The following is a 25,618-nucleotide window of genomic DNA, read 5'->3' on the forward strand; positions in this document are numbered from 1 at the left end:
AGGCTGATTGACCCAGTTTGACTCAGACATGTCCTTATGAACTGAATGCTGGCCCATGAGGGTGTCAGCTGGACACCCAGCCGGATTCAGAGGGATTCTGTTCACCTGTGTGCTTGTGTCTGACTGCATTTTATTGTTGCTCTTATGAACTGATTCTTGGCATATGAGGGTGTCAGCCTGTCCATGCTGATCAGCCTGGCCAGGTCAGGCGTGTCACGTTAATTTGTGTGTGTTTGTGTGTATGACTGATTCATAGATTCATAGATGTTAGGGTCGGAAGGGACCTCAATAGATCATTGAGTCCGACACCCTGCATAAGCAGGAAAGAGTGCTGGGTCTAGATGACCCCAGCTAGATGCTCATCTAACCTCCTCTTGAAGACCCCCAGGGTAGGGGAGAGCACCACCTCCCTTGGGAGCCCATTCCAGACCCTGGCCACTCGAACTGTGAAGAAGTGTTTTCTAATGTCCAATCTAAATCTGCTCTCTGCTAGCTTGTGGCCATTATTTCTTGTAACCCCTGGGGGCGCCTTGGTGAATAAATACTCACCAATACCCTTCTGTGCCCCCGTGATAAACTTATAGGTGGCCACAAGGTCGCCTCTCAACCTTCTCTTGCGGAGGCTGAAAAGATCCAGTTTCTCTAGTCTCTCCTCGTAGGGCTTGGTCTGCAGGCCCTTAACCATACGAGTGGCCCTTCTCTGGACCCTCTCCAGGTTATCCGCATCCCTCTTGAATTGCGGCGCCCAGAATTGCACGCAGTACTCCAACTGCGGTCTGACAAGCACCCGATAGAGGGGAAGTATCACCTCCTTGGTGACTGGAGGAACCCAGTCCCATTGAGATTGAGTCCTGCAAGATAGCTCCATTGGGGGTGAGGGCTTGCAGAAGGGAGAGATACAGCTCCGTATAGTAACACAAGCAGCACATTGACAGAATCACCAAGACCCTAGAAACTATCCCTAATAAATGAGCACACCCCAAAGTAATGGGCAAATTTGGTAACACAGCCCTCAAGCCCCAGCCCTCAGCCCCCTTTGGTAAGTGTCCCATGCCGGACCTAGGAGGTGTGCTCATAGACCGAAGCGGTGCACTCATGGACTGTTACTCCTTAGAAGGAACATTGCCTTCAGGCACCACCAACAGTGTCAGCGGTGCCTTTTCATATGGGGTGCACCGCCATGCTCAGGGGGTGCATGTGCACCCATGTGCGCCTGCTCTGCGTCACCAATGACTGGGTCCCCTGCAGCTCAGGGGCTACTTGGCCTACTGGCAGCTTGCTCCCCAGCTGCAGGAGAGGTGGGTAGGTTCCACCAAATGAAAAAACAAGCAAACAAGGATCAGGCACCTGCTGAAGGCAGTAGCGAGGGACTCAATCCTTTTTTTCTGCGGACCCTGCTCACCTCTCCCATGGCTGGAGTGTGAGCTGACAGCTGCATCAATTAAAGTCATTTAACCCCCCCCCCCCAAAGTCTTGCACATGTTCATTGTGATACCATCAAGTCACACAAAGTGACATTTTCATCACCTGTACATGTTAATGGCATCATGTGTAGAAGCACCCTAAGTCCAGATAGCTAGATACCTACCTCATGCTTAGACTTTGTTTAGATTCACAAAATAGGCATTACCACTCACAGAGCCAAGTCCACTAAATATGCTCAAAGCACAACTAACTCCAGAATACTCAATAGCCCATTGGTTAAGGGTTTTGCTTGAAAAGTGTAAGATGGGGGTTCAGATCCTCTCAGGTAGAGAAAGGACTTGAACTCACCATTCCCACACCCTGTCCATGGGTTTATTGGTAGGATGACCATATGGGACTCTGTGAAATCCAGGACATTGCACCCCTCCCCCACTCCTGCAGGCTATCAAGGGCCATTAATGACTTATTGTTCTTACTTCACAGGTGTTAACAATAACCAGTGAAGTAACAATTAGTGTTACTGGGTATTTTGCTGTCTGCTAGGGCTTCCCATGTCACAGCTCCTGTCCTTCTACCTCCACATCCCATGCCCAGGATGCTCATTTTAATTTTCACCACACAGTTGAGAGCAGCCTCTGAAATCTAGGAAGGTCCTGACCAATTTGGGATTCATGGTAACCCTATTTATTGGGCACCTCAGCTCCCTTCCCTGGGAGCCCTTTTAGTTTCCTGTGTGTCAGCTAATTATTCTTCTCAGCTGCCCAGCCCTCCTACGCAGCCTGCAATAATGTTTGACTGCCTGCAGCTGGGCTGTAGCCTCTGGCACATGCAGCCTGCTACAGCCTGTCTATACAGCCTGCTACAGAGACCTAAGTCATGCTTTACAAAACTGGGAAGGGGATAGTTTCTTTTAAAACAACAACTGGAGACTGCAAAACTGGAAGCAGCAGCATCAAACTAGGGAACTCACTCCAAAGAAAGAGAGGAAAGACTGTGGTGCTGAGGAAGCAGCTTGACTACTGGTTTATGTTCAATGGAGTTTCCTGTGAGGTAAGTGGATTGAAGGTGACAAATAGACCTATGAGGCAAGCATACCCAGGAAAATAAAGAACTATGCTAAGCTTTAAAGACTATTTAAGCTGAACAATTTCCAACCCACTACAGTACCTAACTCTAGAAGTCTGAATCTTAAAGCTAGGAATTAAGTTATATCTCAGGGGGGCAGAACATAAGTTGTACTACTCTCCTCAACCTATCCTATAACTTGCTTAGGTATAGGTGTCTCTGAATGCTGTATTTTGGAGGCTTTATATTCCCCTGTACACTTACATTTGGGTTATGAATTCCATTAGGTTACAGAGCACCTAAAAGTGAATACCTAAGAGGGTGCTGAACATTGCAACACCCAAGTCAGCCTTGTGAATCTAGCTTGAAGCAGTTCAAACAATGTGGACTCAATATTTGCTTTGGAGCTTGAACAGTTATTTGTTGAAGTGTTTCCTGCAGTGTTCTAAGTTAAGTGGTTACTTCCAGTATGCCCAAATACATGTTCAGGACTTCTAATGAACAAAGCTAAATACAATCTCTGCCTCAAAAGCCAGAGTGAGGTAAATGAGCAGATGTGAGGCAGAACCCTCCAATGGGAGCAAGATGTTATGGGGGCCTGTAGGACCTGGCATTTTGCTACTGGGAAGAGAAAAAAATATATTTTAGACAGGATTTCACTTTGGAAATCTGAGGGACTAGAGTTGATTTACATGAACAGCAGTAACTATGTTCACAGTTACCCTGTAGTAAGTGAAATCTAAGATGATAACTTTAGCCCTATTTCAGTAAGGGTTAAACTCCCTGCTTTAGCTCTCACTGGGCATGTCTACCAGGTGTGGCTGGTGAACTTGGACTGGTGGGGCAGGTGGAGAGTCACTCAGGAGCAGCTGGCAGGGGACAGGGGTGGTTTGCAGCCAGCTGAGAGCAGGGCAGGGTGAAGGGACTGGTTTGCAGCCAGCCGGGCACTCCAGCCGGGAGTGTGGAGGCTGCAAACCCCCCCGCTCCCATGTGCCACTCCACCCACCCACCCACCAGTCTGAGTTCACCAGCTGTGCCTGATGTCTACATGAGAGGTTTACCACAAAGCTGACTAATTAGATCCACAGTAAAGTGTCAGCATCTACACAGGTGGCTCTATTATGCCACGGTAAACTAATAAATGTTCTGTATCCTGTGGGAGCATTATTTAGTGTACCACCATGCATGTATAGATGCTGGCAGGGACACAAGGGTGCTTCCAGATGGAGCCTGCCTGCTAGCTAGCCCTGCACTGAAGTACCCTTGTACCCCAGCCAGCCCCTCCACAGCACATTGAGCCATGTTGGAGCAGTGCTGGGATGGCATGCTGACCTGGTAGGGCTGCTCTGACCTACCTCAACATGCGGTGGTCCTGGGTGTTTGTTCAAATGCAGTACACAGGAACAATACACTCTGGCACATTATATACCAGAGTTTATTGTTTTGAATTAATTGCATCTGCAAGGGGCTGGCTGGGGTACAAGGGTACTTCAATAGATAGCTTGCAGCATCAGGATTTTGGATTTTTACTTGTTGTGCACAAGCCTCAGCTTAGTTTGACTTGTCCAGATCTTACTATAGTCTTTTAACAGACTTAAGACAATTATTGGGGTGCTCATAACCTTTTGTGGAGAGGACTCCCACCAGTCGTCTCGGGAAAGATATGACAACACCTGAGATTAGGGCTCCAGCAGGCTGGATGCTGTGATGAACCCTTAACCATTGTTCAAATGTTGCCCATACCCACTCTGACGCGGTCTCTTGCCTCAGCATTCCCTAACCCGGCAACCGAGTTTTAGTCAATCAAGTTTAAATAGGCCTCCCATAGTGGGACCGGGGAATGTACGGCCCGAGATGCCTATTAAACTTAGAGCTGTGTGTGTGTGTCTGGGGGGGAAAAGTCCTTAGTAAATCCAGATTAGAACTGGTCTGATAAATGCTGAGCTGGGTGTGTGTGAACATGGGTTGATTAACATTTGAAGCACAGATTCCCCATCATGCAGTGCTCCCCTGCTTCTCTGGTCCCAGAATTCACTGCAGTCTCTGCTTCAGGCTTTCTGTTCTCCATCTCTCATGTAAATGAATGGTCATCTGGTTCCATCTCGGATGTAAATGAGACCTAGGGCAGTTGTTCACTCTTGTCACCCTTATCTGGAGGGTCTTAGGTGTGTCTCCCACTGCATCTTAATCAGTTTCGTTTAGGTAGAGGAGGGGAGGGATGGGGGTGAGTCCTTTGTGAGTCAGACAGACTGCATCCTGTGCCAGGGTTGCCCAAGAACACAGAGCTGAGACGTAACAGCTGGAGGCTGGGGGCCAGGGCTGGGGGCCAGAGGCTGGGGCTGGAGGCAGGGGCTGGAGCCAGAGGCTGGGGCTGGAGGCTGGGGTAGGCTCTGCGGCTCCAGGGAACTGCTCCACTCCCCTTCTTCACCTCAGTGAGCAAGGAGGCATGTGGCGTCAGGGCTGGGGAGTGGAGTACTTCTCCAGAGCCGGTGGAGCCCACACCAGCCCCCAGCCCCAGCCTCCATCCCTGCCTTGCCTCACCTGGAAGAGGAGACGCTGCCTGCCCCGAGTGAGGATCCGCCGGCTCCTGGGAACTGCTCCACTCCCTGGCCCTGACACCATGAGCCTTCTCACTCACCGAGGCAATGTGGGGGTGCGGAGCAGTTCCCCAGAGCCAGAAGAGCCCACACCAGGCCCCTGCCTTGCTGAGAGCTTACCTTAAGCTCCTCTCCTGGTGCGTGGTCTTGCAAAGGCTGTGCGCGGCCAGAATTTTAGTTTTACGTGGCCACGCACATGCATACCTTAGAGAGAACGTTGTATGCGGGTGATCGCCACTCACCACCCCTACCCTGCTCGCCGCCAAAGGCAGAAGTGGCAACGGACCTGATCCTCTTTTTCTTTTTTTTTGGCAGAAGTTACTCATGGCTGGGAGTAAGCTGCCAGCAGGCTGAGTTCATCCTGAGCTGCGTGGGGCCCCGGTCCTTCCCTCTGCAGTGGCGGTACCCTATGGGGCCACCTGGCAGACTGCTAGTGAGCCAAGTGCTACTGCAGCTCAGAGGCAGCACCTGGCTAGATTCAACTGTTCCCCAAGCCTGCCTGCTAGAAGCCTGCTGCATGCTGCTTCCAGTAGGATTGGTCTGGGTGTTGCCTCGAAGCTGAGGCAGCACCTAGCCTGATAGCAGCCAACCCCATCAGCCCTGAGGGGTGCTGCCACTGCAGAGGAAAGGACCAGGGCCCCCTGCAGCTCAGGGGCCACTCAGTTTGCCAGCAGCTCACCACCTTCCCCCTCCTCCCCAAGCCACGGGCAGGCTCTGGCTCTGAAAAAAAAGAAAAGAAAAAAAGCAAAAAAAAGGGGGGAAAAAGGCCTGTAACATGATGGAAAATCTGAAACAGTTTCATTCTCAGGGTTTTATTCTATGCCCCACCATTTCAATTTAGAGTGCATAGAATAAAACCCTGGGGATTAAACCCCCATCATGTGTACAAGTGCCCTTAGTGACTAACAAAGTATGTAGAAACCCAAGTGCTCCTAGTGAATATACCCCTCCAGAGCTTCTTTATAAATAAAAAATTTGTTAGGAAGGCACATGCTCATATTTTTCCTTTGTGGGTCATCTTTATCATATGCCTTTGTTTTATAAATATATAGCCCATTATAGATTGCAAAATTATCTGCAACATGAAAGCTGCTGTATTTACATTTCTATACACTTTATTAAGAAATTGATTGAAATTTAGTAAGTTGATTAAAAGGTTAATTGCATGTAATAGAAATCTATTGACTTCAGTGGGCTTTAGATAAGACTAGTAACCCTGAAAGTATTTTTGTCATATCGAGCATTTTGTTTCAGGTTAAAGAATATCTAAAAACACCTTTCTTTTTTTCACACACTACAGTTTCACTTTACAAGCAGTATTTCAAATACATAACCCTTTACTTCTTTAATGGAGCAAAGCAGATTTTTTTCAGTTCATTTACAGTATTTTAACTGCAATCATGACATTTTCAAATCTATCCATCCATTTACACAGGTTATCAGATTGTTTTAGTACCAGACTGAGAAAAAAGTGCATCAAGTCAGCCAACTTCTGCCTGAGTTGTTAATTTAATTCTCTTGAGTGTAAAAATGCAATATATTTTTTGCAATGATTCTGTATAATGATTATAGTAGTTTAGAATTTTTTTCTAGCTTATGAGTCCAGACTATGAATATGTCCATATTTGCCTTAATAACAAAACTATATTTATTTTACCTGTGAATCTATAATATTGTTGTGTAAAAAATATATGTTATTTTTAAACTTTCCTTGTTTGTTGTCTGTTCATGTATAGGAGAGAACACTTACAGGTATAACATCACAGAAAAGAACATATACACCATGTCCAGACAACTTTGGCCATGAACACTGTATAGAGATCCCAGGGTCAAAAAAACTGGTGCAGAAAAAATGCAGGGTGCTGCTGCTACTTCTCCCTGGGGAACCAAACATCCGTGCTTGTCCGGACATGGCCAAATAGTCTATTCAATGTGGGCCAACCTTTTTTGGTAGGAGTTCCAGAAATGAACCCTGCATCCTCCCCAAGTGCCACCCTGATCCCCTCCCCCAGCCCAATCTGCTGCTTTCTGCTCCCTGCCCAATCCGCCACTGTGCTGCCTGCTGTTACATGCCAGTACAACCATTGCATCTTCATGCATGTACTGTAATTTACATGTACATACTAGATAGCTATGACCCTGGCCATCTCTAGAAGCAATCACACATGCCTCAAAAGCTTCCCCAAAGTCTTTAGGAGCACACAAATGAGTTTGCATGCACATTAGGTGAGAATTTTTTTGAGAAGCACATCTGTTGTGACTTGCTTTGAAAATTTAGTTCTGTGCCTTACATTTGAATCATTTGAAAAAACAGAACGTCATTGAATTCCAGGTCATGAAGAGTCCATTCCTTCAGTGCTTACTCAAGGAAAACTCACATTTTATACAATGGACGTTTGTTAGAGTAAGGTCACAAGATCAGTACTAAACTAAAGAAAATAAGAAATAGCAAGCAGCTTGCATTTCATGTATCTTTTCCGTTTCTTATCATACCGTAAGAAACAATAGTTTAACTCTCTTCATGCTTGTATATTTTTCTTCTTCTATGGCATTCTGTCAATTCAAAGTTACTAACTGGATCATCTAATTCATTTACTGTCTTTTCTCTTCCTGCAAATTTGTAAAGACAACATGTTTAGCAGCACTGTGCTACTTTATAGATTATTTTTAAAAAATTTAGTTTGCTTCTTTTCTTATCATCAAGTACTTGAGCCTTCTTCTCTTTCTAATGAGAATGTTGGAACATCGCACTTTCTGCTTCCCAACTTCTTTATTTTCCTTGCTTCTTGCTGCCTCTATCACAGGCCTTTCTCTACCTCACCACCTCCTCTTTCTCATTTCACACACAACTGTCTGGAATATGAATGCCAAAACATACAGATATACAAACTTTTCTCAGAACATTACTGTGTCTATTTTAATAGATGACTTATGTATATGTGGTAAAGTTGTGTGGGGGAAATATAAAGAATTTTCACACTTTCAGGAATCTTATATAATGTTGATATTTTTAGGAATCCAAATGATATGTTTAAGCACACTGCTTCACAGTATAACTTCTACTTTTGTTTGAATTTTACTTGTCTGTTTTTCAGTAATAACATCAAAAGATACTATAAATGTTATTCACATTGCAGGATGTGAAAAAAAATCCAAAATTCATCTTCACAGTAGTACTCATGAATATGTAAGGGGTTTATATTTCCACTAATATAAAGGAAAATTTTATTGCTGTTGATGTACATGACAAGTTCTCGGTTGCAAATTTAAGTTGGTTTAAACGGTGTTTTGTTCACAGAATACATTATTTGGATACAGTAGCTATATGAAGAGCCAATGCTGACTACGAAGACAGCATTACACCATTAAAGGAGGTAAGTTTACAAGTGTAATTTCAGACAAAGCGATGGCAATAGGGAAGAAAAGGGGGGAAAACAAGCTTTAATTCAGGCATTTGCAAACTATTTTCAGCAGAAAGGATTTCCTTCTATTTTCTGAATAAAATATTTTTATTTTACAGATGGAAGAGACATGGCCTGGAAAATATTAATAGAGTTGTGATTTGGGCTTGTTATGACACAGCAATATGAAGGGATGATTTTCTGAAGCTCGGCATTCAGCTTCAGAGCATGTCCACTTGTCAAACTACCATCCAAATTGCATGATCAGTAAATCTAGCTCCTGCCATTTGTAATTACTGGAGTTCAACTGCCAAAACAATAGCTTCTGATGTTCTTTATTTCCAAGGAGCCTTTTCTCACCTCCTTCCCCCCATAGCAACACGCTACGGGGATGACAACAAGAATATGGCAGTAAAATCATCTGTGCCTTTTGCCGCATGAAACCCACAGATGGAGCTCAATTATCCTCAAAAGCCAAAAAGAAAAGAAAGGTCACAGCTCTTAAGAATATGAACAAAGAGAAATCACAGACAGCATTATTCTGCCCTGTAAAACATATTTGTGGTATGAACTGAAAGGTCATACTGGTGGGATAGTTTTGAAGGTGGGAGTAATATTTTCTAAAGGTGAGATAGTTTTTAGATGTGATATAGGGAATATGTCTATATGCAGATACAGTAGTGGGAAAGGCTAACATTCTACATTTTTCCATGAAGAAAGGTAAGCAAGCAGTAACCCTATTTCTAGTACCTCTGAATATATGATGGACAGCTAGCAGGAGAACAAGATGAATAGCATCTCTGTCCTGCAAACATTTATACATGGGCTTAACTTTATTTATGCAAGTTGTCCCATTCTTGAATGTGCCTAAGTGTTTGCAGAATCAGGGCTCTAGTAATTTTTAAAATCATATCAAAGTATTGTGCCTGAAAACATCCAATATGAATTTAAAAACCTATGGACAGTCCTCACTGTAGGCCTAAATGTTTCAAAGCCACTGTATACTTTAGAACAAGACTGTCAAACATGAAGCCTGTAAAAGCTCTCTAGCTGGTCCACTGGGCTGCTGGACAGGCCAACAGAAGTTGGGGGCATGGCTGGGAAAGTGGCCTGCCACATAATCCAGGGCCTTTGGTCCCTACTGGACATGGCAGTCAGTGGCAGGAGGGCAAGCAAGGGCTGATACAGTCTTGGTCCCCCTCTCACCATTTTGCCCAGGCAACTACTGTGGTCCTACCTCTTCTGATACTGACCCAATGCCAACCCTGCTGATGAAGTCGCTGTTATTGCATGCCGCACACTACAGCTGGAGCTGCTATTGCAGAACACAGTACATGCCAGAAGCAGTAACTCTGGCTTCAGCATGAGGAACATAGGAGCTGGAGCTACCACTGCATTTCCTGTGCCTTGTGCCAGAGACACCACAGCTGCCACTACCAGCACTGCTGCTGCCATGTGCTCTGGGCTGGATCCAGTCCACAAGGAGCTCTGCAGTATGTATCCTGCTCAAGACACAAGGTGAGTTTGACACCACTGTTCTAGAATATGATTAGTCCAGACTCATGAAGTTTGTTGCCATAAGAGCCATTTGAATAGAACAGCCATTGGATAACAGGGAGAACCCAATATCTCAAAGTGACAAAACTTATCACTGTTAAATCTGTAACAAAGGGCATTTATACACATCTGCTGGGAGGTGGGGGGGGGGGCTTTAATTAGAGGGGCTCCAAGAGCCATTCTAATTAAAACACCCAGAGTGTCAGATGTGTGGTAGAATATCATCCCTGTCTCTCTCCAAAACTCTGCTACCTGACAATTTGGTTACCATGGTCACTCCTCTGCCTCATCTCTTCATGTGACCCTGAGATGGATACATTCCTGAGGGGGGGGGGATAACCTGCTCCCTCTGCCTACATTACTGGCATCACATACCTGGGTGAGGGGCTTGGGCTCCCTATTGTTCTGAGCAATGCCAGTCTACCCAGCAACCACTGATGCATTTCAAATTGGTTGGCTGGCAGCCAACAGTTGCTGGCCTCCACTGGGCCAGGTAAATGAGGTCATAAGATATATAAGTTAAGGACTGCCCAGGAGGATGGGAAGTCACCATGGTGAAAACACAGAGAGAGAAGCTGGACCATCTGAAACTTGCTCTCTCTCTTGAAACTCATGATCAATGAACTGCCTCCCTCCAAAGAGAATCTCCACCTGCCTCTTGATGATACTCGTGAGTAAGCTACCTGAGATCTAGCTAGACACATAGCTGGCAATAACTCAGATACATGATCAAAGGCTACCCAGCCATGCCAGTTTGCTCTATGGGATTTCTCTGATATTGCTCAACCCTGTATCTGATTCCAAACCTACTCCTTGTAACCAATAAAGTTCTCCTTTGTACCTAACATGGGAGACTTACTGGGATTGGGTCTAGATTATGCCTTGCTGTCCCCTTGGTTCTGCTGGCTAAGGGAGACCACTATTTGTGCGTCAGACTGAGGGAAGCACCCCAAGTTCTTGGAGTGGGTCGAGTACCCTCAAGGACTACTAGGCCTGTGTTTCCCAGGGTCACAGTGCCAGGATCAGTCCAGACCCTGGGTGGTGGCAGCATTACCTCCAGGCTAGCAGGTGTGCTCCAGGAAGGGGGTTGGCTAGACATGAGGCACCCCCAGGGAGGCACTCAGACCCTGGAAGGCAGTCAGACGCAGTGAGGTGAGTGGCTTGACACAGGAGCACCCCCTACTGGCCCTCCACAAGGTGTATCAGCATCCCCGTGCTGAAAAATGGTGGTGGGAGCACTTTAACTAAAGCTCATTGAATGAGTTTTAGTTAAAGCACCCCTGCTGCCATTTTTTAGCACAAAGGTGCTGATACACATGATGATGGAGGCTGCTGGAGCACATAATTACCATGCTCCAGCAAACTTGATTAATTGCTGTAATTATCATGCATCAGAGCAGCCTTGATGCATGTGTATAGGTGTCCTATGTTTCTCTGTTGATCTGGATCTTGATGCATGTATGAGTTATCCCACTAGATCTAAAAGGTCTCTACAATAAATTTTGTTGATTATTACATTTTTGGATATTACAGCTTCTTCAAATTACTTGAAAAGCATTCACTGTCTAGCAATGAGCTTTTTGTGTGGCTATAGAAGAGAATATGAGTGCAACCCCGGATGTGATGGGACAGACCCTGCAAGCTGTAAGTTCTTGAGGTGCAGCAGCAGCAGGCAAGTCACCAAAATGAGTGGATGTGGTGTAATTGGATGACATTTTGTATGCAGAAGATAACCAAGGATGATGAACCCAAGGCTTTCATTGAAGCTTTTGAGAGGACAGCCATACTGGTCAGGTTAGAACAGGCACTATGGGCCAGTTATTTGGGGAGCCCTCCTAGTGGGGAAGACCCAGGCTGTGTATCACTCTTTGCTGAGGGAGGACTGTGGCAGGCACGGAGCAATAAGAGAAGACTAACCCTGAGTGAGTGAGAAGCAGAGTTGGTGGGAGGCCATGCTGAGCTGGGAGCACAGTAAAAGTGAAACCATGGCAGAAAAAAACACCACACTAAGAGAAAAGGAAAAAAAGGAATGATGGATCTGGGAGGAGCTGGGACTGGCTCCCGTGTCGGCATGGGCACGCTGTATGGCAGCGTGCCGGCACCGATTTACGGCTGGCCCCTTGAAGCTGGGATAAAAGGCCTGGTGGACAAGCAGCATGGGGGACTGGAAGTGGGTTCCCCGGTGGGCTCAGAGTGGCCTGGAGCAGAACACAGCCCCACTAAGGGTAAGTGGTTGCTGCCCCAGGAAGGGACCTTCAAAGATAAGCTGAGCTGTGGAAGGGTAAGTGACTTACCTGAAGCAACGCTGTAGACTCCAGATATCTCCAGTCAAGATTGGACCCAGCAGAAACCTGAGGAGAAAAGGAGAGACAGGAATCTGAACCATGGCAAGTACAGATCCAAGAGAGAGACAGAGATGCTGGGGAGCAAGGTAACCTGGGGTTGGGAAGGAGTTTGGGCTGGACCAAGTATGGCCTGAGAAAACCCGGATGAGACAATGTCCAAATCTGACCAGTATAATTCAAAGAGCCAGAATATCGGAGCCTATACCGGACCAGATCTAGAAAACAGGAAATAGCACCTTTGGTTGGCATTAGGTGAGGTGTAGGGGAGGTGGAGCCCCTAAGTAGGAAGACAGAAGGGAACACTGAAGGAAGGCATCAGGAAAGGCTGGACATGCCATCTTCCTCTCAATTAAACTAATTTATTCCAGAAAGACATGGCAGGTGAGAACCCCTTGGGGGACCTTCCGGAATCTAACCCAGTACCAAGATGTCTTTTCCTCAAGTGACAGCGAAACTGGAAAAACCCATAGGAACAAGGCACATTGGTTAGCGGCATGGGAGGCTACAAGAATGCATATCACTAAGACCGAGTCAAGACTGTGATCCTTCATTGATTGGAATTTACTCCAGAGCATTACCACTGACTTTTCAGAGCAAAAAAAGAGAAAGAAGACAAAAGACCAAAAACACTCCTACAGTTACTGAAAGACCTTTTGAACAAATGGGGACCGCCCTACTGTGATGGCAGAAGTGGCAGGCAAAACACTGAGACACAGGATGTGCACAGACCCTAATAAGAATGGGTTTGATACCCAAGCACATCAAAGAATGGTGAAAACCAGTGTGCATGAGATTTATACATGGAGAGGTAGAGTGTTATAAGAGAGGATATATTACAATGAAGGTTGGCAACCAAAGGGGGAAGTTAAAGGTTGGGTTTGCACTGAACCTTGATGCTGACATGATTATAGGAAGAGATTGGGCCCTGTTGGACGAGGTACTCAGCAAGGTTAAAGAGGCAGAGCAAGCCCAAAAGGGGTGGCCCCAAGTTGAGGGCTGGGTAGCTAGCAAGGGTGATACCTCATCATCGGAAGAAGACCCAGAGATACAGGTGAATACTGAGGTGCCTGGACCTTGGTTTAAATTAGCCCAAGAGAAGGAACAAGAATTTGACAAGGTACGAGAGGGAAAGCTGTCCCAAGTGGATGAGTGGATTACACAGCCAGAGTTAATCGTAAGTAACCCACATTTTGAAATTCACAATGGGTTATTGTACAGGGTCAGTCAAGCCACCAGGAAAGAGGGGTGGACTCGCCAATTGTTGGTGCCCTGCACATACCGAAAGGCCCTTTGGGACCAGGCGTATGCCTCCCCTATGGGTGGACACTTTGGGATGGACCCAAATATCGTGGCCCAAATATCACGATGGTTCTTCTGGCCTGGGATACAGGAGGAGGTATCATGATGGTGTGAGGCTTGTGAGGAATGTCAGAAGGCACAGGAGAGAATGTCCCTAAGCTGTTGTTGCAGAGTATGCCAATTTATTGGTACCCACTTTGAGAGGGTTGCACTAGATGTAGTTGGGCCATTGCCGAAGAGTGGGTCAGGGAATCAATTTGTGTTAGTATTGACAGATTATGCTACACGTTACCTGGATGCGATACCCCTGAGGGCAGTTACAGCCCACTGTATTTCAGATGAGTTATTAAAATGGATATCTCAGGTGGGAGTTCCCCGGGAAATCCTAAATGACCAGGGATCTAACCTTATGGCTGGGGTAATGAGAGCCACCTGTCAGGTGCTCGGGGTTAAGCAACTTAGAACCATGGTGTATCACCCCCAAACCAATGGGTTAGTAGAGCGCTTGAATGGGACCATCAAACGGATGTTGCGTCACTGCACTCAGGTAGAACCATGAAGGTGGGATCTACTACTTACACCTGTGATGTTTGTGCTGTAGGATACACCACTAGCATCAACAGGTTTTTTCACCTTTTGAATTTGTATTTGGCCACTGCCCATGAGGATTGTTACACAGCTTGAGAGAAGAATGGGAAGAAACAGGGGAAAGGAGTGAAAGTGCACCAAAACATAGACAAGACCTAGTTCACATGTTAAGACAGGCCATCCAAGTGGCACAGGAAAACATGAAATGAGCACAGGAAAAGCAGAAAACAGAATATGACAAAAAGACCCAAGAACATGGGTTTCAGGTTGGGGAAAAGGTGCTGGTGTGCTCTTGACATCTGCCAGTAAGCTGCTTACCAAATGGCAAGGACCCTTCAAGGTTGTTCCGCAGGCAGGGCCTGTGGACTATGAAGCCGCTGACCAGGTCACAAGAAAGAAAAGCAAATCTGTGATGTGAACCTATTAAGAAAATGGCAAGAACCTGAAGGGTGGATGTTGAGTCCCAAAGAAAGGCAGGAAGATTTGGGGCCATAAATGGGGGAAGGTCTCAGAGGGGCAGCAAATAAGATACCCATAAAAGTTGGGGATAATTTAAGTTCAGAACAACAAGTGGACATAGAGCAGCTGATAGGGAGGTATCAGGAGATGTTTAGTGAAAAACCTGGCAAGGCCAGAGGTATTGAACATAGGATAGATAAGCCAAAGGCGGGGGGGATGGTAAGAGAGAAGTGGAGGTCCATTTCACACCACCTACAAGTTGTAGTTAAACAAGAGGTGGAGAAATGTGGGAGCAAGGAATTATAGCTCCTTCATGTAGCCCATGTCACAGCCCTATAGTGGCAGTACCCAAGAAAAATGGGTCCCTGAGACTCTGTATAGACTTCCTCAAAGTCAACAGTACAGCCATTTTTGATGCATTCTCCATGCCACAGATTGAGGAGCTCCTTCAGAGAACTTGGCGAATACAATATATCTCCACCATTGATCATGCCAAAGGCTACTGAAAGATCCCAATGGCAACAAGAGATCAACCTAAAATGGCCTTTAGAATGCCATGGGGTCTGTTCGAATTTAAATGCATACCATTTGGGCTTCATGAGGAGGCAGCCACATTTCATTGCCTGACAGATGACCTCCTGGCAGCACATGTGGCCTATACTGCATCCTATATAGATGATATCATAATAGTCTCACACAGTGGGCTTTGGCACTGCAACTGTTTAAATTTTCTATTAATCATAGGCCCAGTAGGACCAATAAGGTGGCGGACCCTTTATCTCAGTGTGCAGAGCTAGCACAGAGAGATACAAGGAGAACATGGAAAATACCGCCACAAGGCAACTTTGGCAGGGAGATGTGTGGCAGCAGAGCTCAATCGGCCATGGCCGCAGCCAGGCTGAGGCTCCCTGACGGCAACCCAGAAGTATATCGGGCACGTCCAGGGATGCTGGCCCCAGGTCAAGCCCAGCTGATAAGGACCCACCAGAAGTAGGAGTTTTGGTCCCCTAAACAGCATGCATCTCAGGATATGAGAGCTATTGACATAAAGACTCTTTATCTCCTAGTCTTTATCTGACACTCTCCAGCTTGGTTCATGTGAAGTTACTAGCTTAATTCAGGTGAAGTTCCACAGATATTTCTTCTTTTAAGTCCTTGGACATTACAATGGTGAGGTGTAAGACACATGGCAGAGAGGAAGTGTAGCCTTTATTTAGCATAAGCCATGGGTAAGTTATTGCCAGGCTTGGCCATTTTCAAGAGGCTCAAGCCAAAGCTCCGAAGTGTAGCTAAAGCAGAAGGCCTCAAAAGCCTGTATCTAAGTGACCATAGTTTGAAACTTTGCAAATGTAGCAACTAGCTTGGTTAGAAAAGCAAAGAAAACTATGCACATGTTTAATTAAACAGAGCTCAAAGCCTAAAAGAAAAGATTATAAAAAAAAAAAAATACATCAAATAATCCAAATACTCTGTACCATAACTTTATATTAAATTAATTAAAAATAAATATATATGTTACGGTGACGAAGCAGTTTCAGTGCTCCATCACTTTAAGGCCTGGAGCAGTCAGCTGCCAGGTGTCTGACAAGGGTGGCCACTTTGGAGAGCTCTGGTATAAGAGCAGAGCAGTCTGTGTTGAGCAGCCAAGGAGGCAACATTGGGCTGAGCTGCTCCTGGAACACCTCGGACATAAGGGTAAGGCTATGGGGAAGGAGGAGGCCTCACCTGAAACTGTACCCTGCCAGGATAGGGAGGCCTGGTGGTCCTGCCCTTGGTGGGGCAGGGCCTCTTAAATGCTAGGTTCGAGGACCATCCCAGTGTAAGGTGGGTGGGGCACCTTAACCCCTTCCCCCACCTTTGGGTGGGCTTTGGAAGTAGTTCAGGGCCAGGCATACAGAGTAACTGCACCTGAGCCATGTGGGATGGTAGACCCTGGAGGTGGGCCAGGCACAGCAGGAGAGTGCTACCTGGGCCTGAAGAGGTGTTTTACCTCAAGCCCTGAGTGAGGGGGCAGAGTGCTGGGCCAGGCACAGCAAGTGGGGTGCCACCTGAGCCTATGGGGGTGGTCAACCCTGAGTCTGAATGGTAGGGCAGAGTAGTGTGGCCCTCAGAGAGGGTGGAGTAGTGAGGCCCAGAGTTTGGGGCAGTGTTGTGAGAGGCAGCTGAGTTGTTAGGTGCAGTTGTGAGACCTCAGAGATGAGGAGGCAGTTAAGCAGCTTGAGTAGGAGGGGAGAGTTATGAGGGGTACAGCTGTGAGGCCCTGGGGTAAAGGAGGCACTTGACAAGGCCCGATGCAAGCCACTTGACTAGGGGCCAGGTGCTAAGCTGGATATGGAAGGCCTGGTGTGTACACCATTAGGGAAGCCAGGTGGTAGGCCTGGAAACATCTGCAAGGGCACTGGGACTTTGAACTCTGGTGGGGAGTGAGAGTCCCATGTGAGACTCTGGAGCTGAAGTCCCAGTGCTACTTAGCTGAAGGAAACATCTGTGAGGCACGGGATACACGTAGAGGTGGTTGGAGTGTATACATCAGGCCCTTGTCATCAGGGAGGATTGAAGGGCAGCCTCCACCTACTAACATCAAAACAATAGGACATCAAGGTGTGGCAGGAGAAAGAGGCGGGCAATTTGCCCAAGGACAGAAAAATGGGCTGATCTCCCAACTGGGCCGTGGGTTGGCTCCTTTTGTCACAGTAACCAAATGTATTAAATGTTATTTTGCTATAATAAATATATTTTTGTTAAAATGCTTAAATAAGCATTAAAACAAAGCAGCCCTGTCAGACCATAAACTGGTGTTAAACCAGTGTTAACAGCATTCCACAATGAGAAGGGAAATAAAATAAGAAAGCCTTCCTTTGTTCCCTTTGCTTTCTCAATATAAGTCCCAACTGTAGGGGAAGGAATACAAATAACTAATAACAAATGCTGAGTTAGCAATGCAAGATTACAACTGGAATCACAAGACTAAGTGTCCAAACATTGCAAAAGCCAACTGAACTAGCTCAAGATGGATACAGACAGGTAAGACAGATATTCTGGTGGTTAAAGATTCCCCATTTTATTAGGGAACAGTACACAAAGAGGAACTCTGGACCACAGGATAACCTATGGGTGACCCCCAGCCAGGAAAGCACCTATGCAACAGTGGAACGAAGCCTATATGCATGCATAATGATATGATAACAATAGTTGCCACTAATTATAATAGGCAAAACAACAATAAAAGTGGAGCAATGATATTCAGCAAAGGAAATGGAGATTGGCCATGACATAGGCAAAACAAGGGGAAGAAATTAAAATATGGGGCAGGGTATATAGTTTATATGTTACTTCCCACTAAGCTCTGTGCATGCACCCCTCCTGCCCAGGTCAAGACAGCTGTCCTGAGTATTGGAGGTGATTGTCCTGTACTCTCATTAAAGAGAACATTTCCTTGTGTAAATCCACCTCTGTGTTCTGTGCAGTCTTCTTTGAAGGCATAGGATGGGTTGGCATCATGAACACCAACTAATTAACATCTTCCAGGTCTGCAAGAAATAGGAATCTGGTTTAATCCAGTTGCAAAAGTTTCAGTGAAACAAACAAACAAAAATTAAATAAAACCAATCAGGATCATTCATTAAAATATTAAAACCAGCCGCCTATAAATATTGGGCATAGGCTGAAGGAAAATTTGAACTTCTACACTTATAAACTTTTACTTTTGGACTTCTAAATTTGAACTTCTCTGGAGCTCAGCAAACCAACTCAGGTCCCCAGGGGAACCAAAAACTTTGGCCAGGAGATCCCTTTCTTCCCTAAATCCAAAAATATATAAACATTGTCTTTATTTATCCAAATAAGTCTTTGCTATTTGTCGGGACCCAGGGCAGCCGGCCAGCAGCTCTCCCTGACTCCCACCCAGGCAGATAAGGGTCTGGGGCCTTAGAAGGCCGTCAGGCGGGTACTTGTGATGCTTGGAGTGGAATTAATTAGGCGGACGCTTATCGGTTGCAAAGCAAGATTATTTACTTACACCGTTAAGGTGGTGAATAGCGGAGGTCAGAGATACTTGGTTAGTTACAGCTTAAGGTTCGTAGGTCGTATGTCGGTCTGCATAAGAGTTCATCGGTCGGGCAGAGAAATGGAGAAAAAAGTCGGGCCGGCAGGTCGTTGATTTACGTCTGATTAGGTCGAGACGTGGGAGACTGACAAGTGATCAATTTGTCAGTTATTCTCACGCATACGTTGAGAGGTTTTTCAGGTGTGTGTGCAGAGGTCTCCTGTTCTTCACGGAAGTGAAGACGGGTTTTATTTGTGTAATAGCCAATTGCTTTTCGCCATGTCATAAATTTAATTAGAATCGCCAATTATCTAGCGGTCTTCGCTAGGGTATTATCATGGGGTTAACTCCTTGTTTTCTTTGACCAATTATAATGATTTATGTACAGCACAGAAGGCTAAGTTTTATCTCTGTTTGTGGCGCAGCAATAAATTTCTTTTTGACATGCGCAGCAAAAAAAAGCGGTTACTATCATTATTGTTAACCCTTAGTTAACCTAGTGCAGAAAAAAACTGTTTTGAATGGTTTTACTTGTTTGTGACATGGGCACTACTTAATTTGGTTGTGACACTATTGCATATCTGAAATGATTTCACTGGTCAATAAATCTCTTCTCACCCACAGAAGTCCAGTTTTGGGGCCCCAACTACAGAAAGGGTGTGGACAAATTGGAGATAGTCCAGTGGAGGGCAATGAAAATTGTTAGGGGGCTGGGGCACATGACTTATGAGGTCTTAAGTATGTGGGGGCCTGAGGGACCAAACCTGAGGAAAATTATGTAATTTTTCTATATTATTTTATGTTGTAAAAGATGGGTTCAGTTATGTTAAGCATGTTGGATGTAAGGTAACGTGCTTAGGAGCGATGACTGAGGCCCTGAGTTAGTACCAGGCATCCGGGTTTTCTGTTCACTGGAAAAATGCATATTTTCTCCTTCAACATAGAAAAATGCAGGAAACCATGGGTTTCTCCTTGCAGGCTGGCAAAATTCCAACCTGCAAGGTGCTGCTTGGGGCTGGAGGGAATGGGGAGGGTGATCAGAGGCAGGGGACACCGCATACATGTGCACGCACACATGCATGTGGCAGTCAAGCAGCAGTGGAGAACAGCTCCCACAGCTCTCTCAAGGTAGGTCTATGGGGAAGTGGGGAAGGGTGCACAGGCAATGCTTCTTGTAGGTGGGGGGAGACAGGCAACACATCGGCATGACTGAATCAGGGGGAGGGAACAGCCGATGCAGTGGGAGAGCCAAAGTGATGTGGCAGGGGAGGCACATACCCCCCAAGATATCTGCATCCACAGCAGGGCACGGGCTGCAGCCAGGCCAGACCAGCTCTGGACTGGAGATGCCTCCGTGGGCCAGTGAGCGGGATGCAGTGCAGGAGGGAGTGCTGTGCTGCCATGGCCACTGAGCTGAGGCATGACAGAAGAGGTGGCACAGAGTTGTGCCCCTGCTGCTGCCAGGCGGGCAGAGGGTGCCTCACTGTGGGCAGAGGGTGCCTCACTATGGGCAGCCATGGTGGCATGGCACTCCCTCCCACACTGAGTCATGCCTGCTGGGCTGTGGAGGTGGCTCCTACCTGGAGCTGGTCTGACCCAGCTGCAGCCCCGCAGCCTGCTGTGGGCACAGAAACCTTGGGGGCAGCATTTGCCCCACACACCCCTGCTGTGTCACCTGTGCCCCCTCTCATCTCTCTACACATCACCTGTGCCCACACATACCCTTCCAACTCACCACATTCCTCACACACTGCTAAAATTGTACTGTTCATTTTGTTCAACCCCATGCTCTTCTGAAATACATCTGGTGTTGTTGTTAAATACATCTGATGTTGTCAGTAAGGGACAACCAACTGAATGGGTCACCAAAATCAATTTTTCTAAGTGGGTTGTTTTTTTAAGTCATCCTGGGTTTCAGTTAAACCAAAACCCACAGCAGTTTTCATTTTTATCAAACTTACAGTAATAATTGTCATCTTTTGCGTGGCTTGACATGTTTAAAAAGTTTTCAGTATCTCTTACTTCCCCTTCAGAGACACCTTTATTTTCACTTAAATAAAAATCCTTAACATTTTCACTTTTATCCAAATTTGAGCATTCACTGTTTTTCCACTGCTTGGTTCTATGTCTCGTCATTAGACCTAAACTGTTGTTCTACTGCTGGAGAAATCAATTTATAAAAATTATTTGCAAGTATTTTTTTTCTTTTTGCGCTTCCTGCAGCTTTTTTCTTTTCACATCCAACTTTTTTTTGGACCCCATGTCAAAAACAAAAGTTATTTCCTGTCAGCAATTAAAAATGTAGTAAATCTGCTATAAATTTTTAATTTGTCGTGTGTCTCAGTGATTTGACAAAATATTTATTTTGCAATATAAAAAATTACAATTTGCTTACCAATAGTAAAATAGCATGAAATTTAATAACTTTAATCAAGCACATGGAACATGCAGTTATTTGTTAGATAAGTACAATAGTGTTTCACTGGCTCTCACAACAATAACAACAATAACTAGTAGCTACATACATAGTAATGGAGTGTCGTCAATATTGAAATGGAAAAAATTGCTACCGAACCTTCAAAATTCTATGACATTGATCATTAAATTTCACAATAGGCAGCATACAGGAGTAAGTAAATGTTTTATGCCTCTGTGCAGTGGGGGTAACACTGGTCTTCTGGGTTCACTAATTGTCAACTTAATGATATGTTCAGAAAATAAATTTAATAATATATTTATTTGTGTGCAGAGTGTAGTTAACTTAATACGATATCTTTATATTGTAAAAGTCATTACATTCTGGCTATTTAAAATTAAATATGCAGATATACTTTTTGTTACAAAACATTACATCCATTTGATTTGGCAGCCCCCCTGCAAGGGCACTTGGTACCAGTGTACTGTTAGTATAGCCTTGTTACAGTAATGCTGTGGACACTCTTGTCTGGGGAATGGGCAGCGAGCCTTTTCCCAGTGCTTCACTTCTTTCCCATAAATGACTGGGAGGGGAGTGGATCAGCAGGAAAATTCAAGCATGCAGGCCCAGGAGGACAAGCTAAATGTAATGGTTTAGTCAGTCTCCAACAAAGGAAGCTCTAGTACAGTTTCCTCTAGGGTGCCAGGAGTTTCTTTGCTCAATAGATAGAAACTTTTAAATATTTTATTTCAAGTCAGATCACAATTGCTTTTGCTATAGTTTGTCCTTTCTTTAATTCTTTTACTGTAACATTAAACCATGACTTTCAGAATTTGAGTAATTTATTGGAATTGATGGAAGTTCACCAAATGATTCATCCATGTTATGCAGGAAGTCAGGCTAGAGTAATATAACCAGCCTTTCTGGCCTTAATCTTTATTCATTTCCATCACAAATGTATAGAATAGGACAGTATAAAATAGTCATGTTATATAAACTCTAATGGAAAATCAATATCCTTCATTCACTGAAAACAATGTGTATTTAATAACTCTAAGCTCATTGTGAAATCCTGTTATATTTTTCTACAAATGTACATTCTACAAACTAAAACAGACTAGAAAGTCAATATGGAAAAGTTGTTGTATTGTTGGTATTGTGCTACTGTATTAGCTATCTAGTACTTTTGTCCAGACAGATATATAGATATAGATAGATATAGATATAGATTCAGTTTAAATGTGAGAGAGCCATAACACAAAGCAATGTTAAAAGAAATTAGAAAAGGGAACAGAAGTTTGCTTATCTTTGGACATAGATAGTAATAAAACTGCATATAGCCTAACCATGTGAGGAAACTGAATTCAGACAAACTGCAATGCTAAATGAGACAAGAACATCAATTATGTGCAACAGACCTCTTATTATATGGCATTCTGATTACCTTAAATTATATTTTTAACAGACATCCATTTTTATTTTTGCCTCTAAAACAGGTGAAGTTCCTTTCAAGTATTGACGTCAGCTAGCCTAATCAATTGTTCCTTTAATAGCTCAACTGCCACTACAGCCACAAATGCTATAAAAGAGCAAAGTACTCAGTACATAATGGGGATTAGTTTTTGTCATTGCTGCAGCATATATACATGGACTATGTCTCTTATTGAAAAGTAATTGATATTGATTTTGTGCAGTTGAGGTCCCTCCCTCCCATTCACCAGGATTTATTTTTAAAAGGAAGATGAAGACATTATGATTCACATGGAAAATACATCTTTTTTTTCTCTTTTTTAAAATTTGCAGTGAATCTGAGTACTCACAACACATGCTGGATTAACCTTGAGAATGATAGTCCTCTCTCTACATAAGAGCTGTGACCCAGACAGCAAGAAAGCAGGCTTCTCCATACTGCCCTGCCATTGCTCCTCAATCATAACTAAAAAGAACTATCCAAAAAAACAACAAAGTACTTTAGTTTTAATTTCTATTATGTCCTCCTTATGCCTATTGAGACTACCAACCATAGTGCCAAGCAGTGCTAGTAGTGGTTCATTATAAACAGCTTCCCACTAGAGACTGGACTGAGGCCACCAGCCCATTTATCATAGACCATGTAACAGTCATCATTGGGTAACTCTTGGCTGTTTGATGGTCTTGACCACATCACAATTTTCTCTGTTGATTATCCTTTGTTCTATGCACCTTTCTCCTAGCTCTCATAGGAATTCTGGATTCAAGGACTTTTTAGTTTTAAAAAGTACCCATAACTTGGGGTTTGTGTGGGTGGATGCAAATGTGTATAACTGGTAACAATGTCATGGAAAACCTTGAGTACTTCCAAACTAAACAATCAACTGCATGAGAAACTAATAGAAAGAAAGAAAGACTTTGACTTTTAAGAAGCATTTATTCCAGGGAGGGTGACAAATCGGGGCCAGTAGAGATTATGTACAAGTTGGCCCGAAGATTTGGGCCTCATGGACAAGGCCTGGGCTCATGGCCTGCAAGGCCTGCCCATACACATTAGACAAAAAACAAAAACACAAAGAACAAAAGGAGTATTTACACATATACATATATACAGTTCTGCCACTGGGGACACCTGGGGGGGCAGGAAGTTGGCCAGGCTGACTGCGGCCCACTCAGCTGACCAGTACGGGGTGGAGTAGATGTAGGTGTCCTCTGAGAAGTCCCGGCCCAGTGCCTGCAGCAGCACCTTGAGGGCTGCAAAGAGTGGCCGTAGCCGGGTGCAGTCGAGGAAGGCATGGAAAATGTCCTTGTCCAGCACCCCCGGGCAGAAGGGGCAGGCTGCCGAGGCCACCAGGTGACGCACAAAGGTGCTAGTGGCCAGGATGCCGTGCACCAGTCACCACTGGAGGTTGCCGGTCTTCTTGGCGGTGGGCACCTTTTACAGCGTGCGCCACAGAGGGGTGCCGGGCCATGCCAGGTGCTGCCTCCACACGGTGTCAGGATGGCCGGTCAGCACCTGGGTATGCTGGGTGCGGACCACCTATACGTAGAGTCCATTCTGGGGCAGTGTGCCAAAGGGGCAGCCCGTATTACTGCTGGGGAGCCTAAGCAGCATGTTGGGCCAGTCAGCCAGCTCACTGGCCACCGCTGGGATGACCAGCAGTGGTGGGAAGGCATCACTCATGGTGTCCGTGGTGGGGAGGGCCTGGTGAACCTAGAGGTAGCCGTCCACGGCGGTCACTGCTTCTGTCGGGAGGGCGGCCCTAACAGCCTGTAGAAGCCAGCCCATGGTGCGGATGGAGCACAGTGCCAGCCAGGCAGCCAGGGCTTTGGCTGACAGCCAGTCCGACTGAGCAGGGTCCAGGAGGTGCCCCAGGCAGGTGGCATGCACCTTGATGAGAGCAGCCATGAGGCTGGCGGAGGCCAAGCTTGGCAGAACATGCTGCAGGGCCGGGTTGTGGACCAGGGGCTCCTGAAGCAGTTGCAGGAAACACAGGCACCTGGCTTGGGGACAGAGAGGGAAGGTAGCCCACCAGGCCCGCACCATGCTGTGGTAGAACGGGGGAAGGACCTCCCCATTCAGGAAGGTGAGGTCCAGCATAAACAGTTCCCAGTCAAAGCCAAGGCCCCCCCACTCACTGCAGGAACCGGCATGCCAGCTGCCACCACGGGAGGTGGTCCTCAGCATACAGGAGCCACTGGAGGGCTTGCAGGTGGTAGGCAGCTACCCTGCTGGCCAGGTCAATCACGCCCTGGCCCCCCTCACTGGTGGGCAGGTAAAGGGCAGCTTGTGGGAGCCAGTGGCATCCGTCCCAGAGGAAGTCCACTAGGAGCCGCTGCAGTCTCTCAAGTAGCTCCAGCAGAGGGTCCAGCACCACACAGCGGTGCCACAGGGTCACCGCCACCAGGTTGTTGGTGATGAGGACCCAGCCACGGTAGGAGAGGGCAGGCAAGTGCCAGTACCAGTGCTGCAGGCGGGCTTCCACTCCCTCCGCCAGGTCCTCCCAGTTGAGGACTGCAAAGGCAGGTGGCCCCAAGAACATTCCCAGGGCTTTGAGGCCTTCTTGGTGCCAGGCGAGGCCCCCTGGCAGGTCCAGAGGTGGTTTGCCGGCCCACGTCCCGAGCAGGAGTGTGTCACTCTTGCCCCAGTTGATGCGGGCCGGTGCAGCAATCTCATAGATGCATTAGCAGTCCACCAGGGCCTGTACATCCTCCTGACTGCCCAGGAAAACTGTCACATCATCTGCATATGCTGTCAGCTGGATGGGGGGGCCAGTGGTTGGGCCTGGTGCCAGTAGCACAGCTAAGCCAGTCAGGCAACGTTGCAGAGTGTGCAGCAGCAATTCAATGGCCAAGGCGTACAGCATGCCCGACAGGGGGCAGCCCTGGTGTATGCCACGATGCACCGGGAATGGGGAGCACAGCATGCCATTCACCTTGAGCAGGCTGGA

At 46.1% G+C, this 25,618-nt stretch overlaps 1 long non-coding RNA gene across 1 annotated transcript; it reads left to right on the forward strand.

The window, feature by feature from the left end:
• Window positions 1-2,161: 2,161 nt before the first annotated feature.
• Window positions 2,162-10,000, forward strand: LOC102572076 (uncharacterized). Its single transcript, XR_362883.3, has 3 exons — window positions 2,162-2,475; window positions 8,386-8,461; window positions 8,608-10,000. It is a non-coding gene; the product is annotated as an uncharacterized LOC102572076 (long non-coding RNA).
• Window positions 10,001-25,618: the final 15,618 nt, after the last annotated feature.

This window comes from Alligator mississippiensis, chromosome 6 (genome assembly GCF_030867095.1).
Source record: "Alligator mississippiensis isolate rAllMis1 chromosome 6, rAllMis1, whole genome shotgun sequence".
NCBI classification, from domain to species: domain Eukaryota; kingdom Metazoa; phylum Chordata; order Crocodylia; family Alligatoridae; genus Alligator; species Alligator mississippiensis.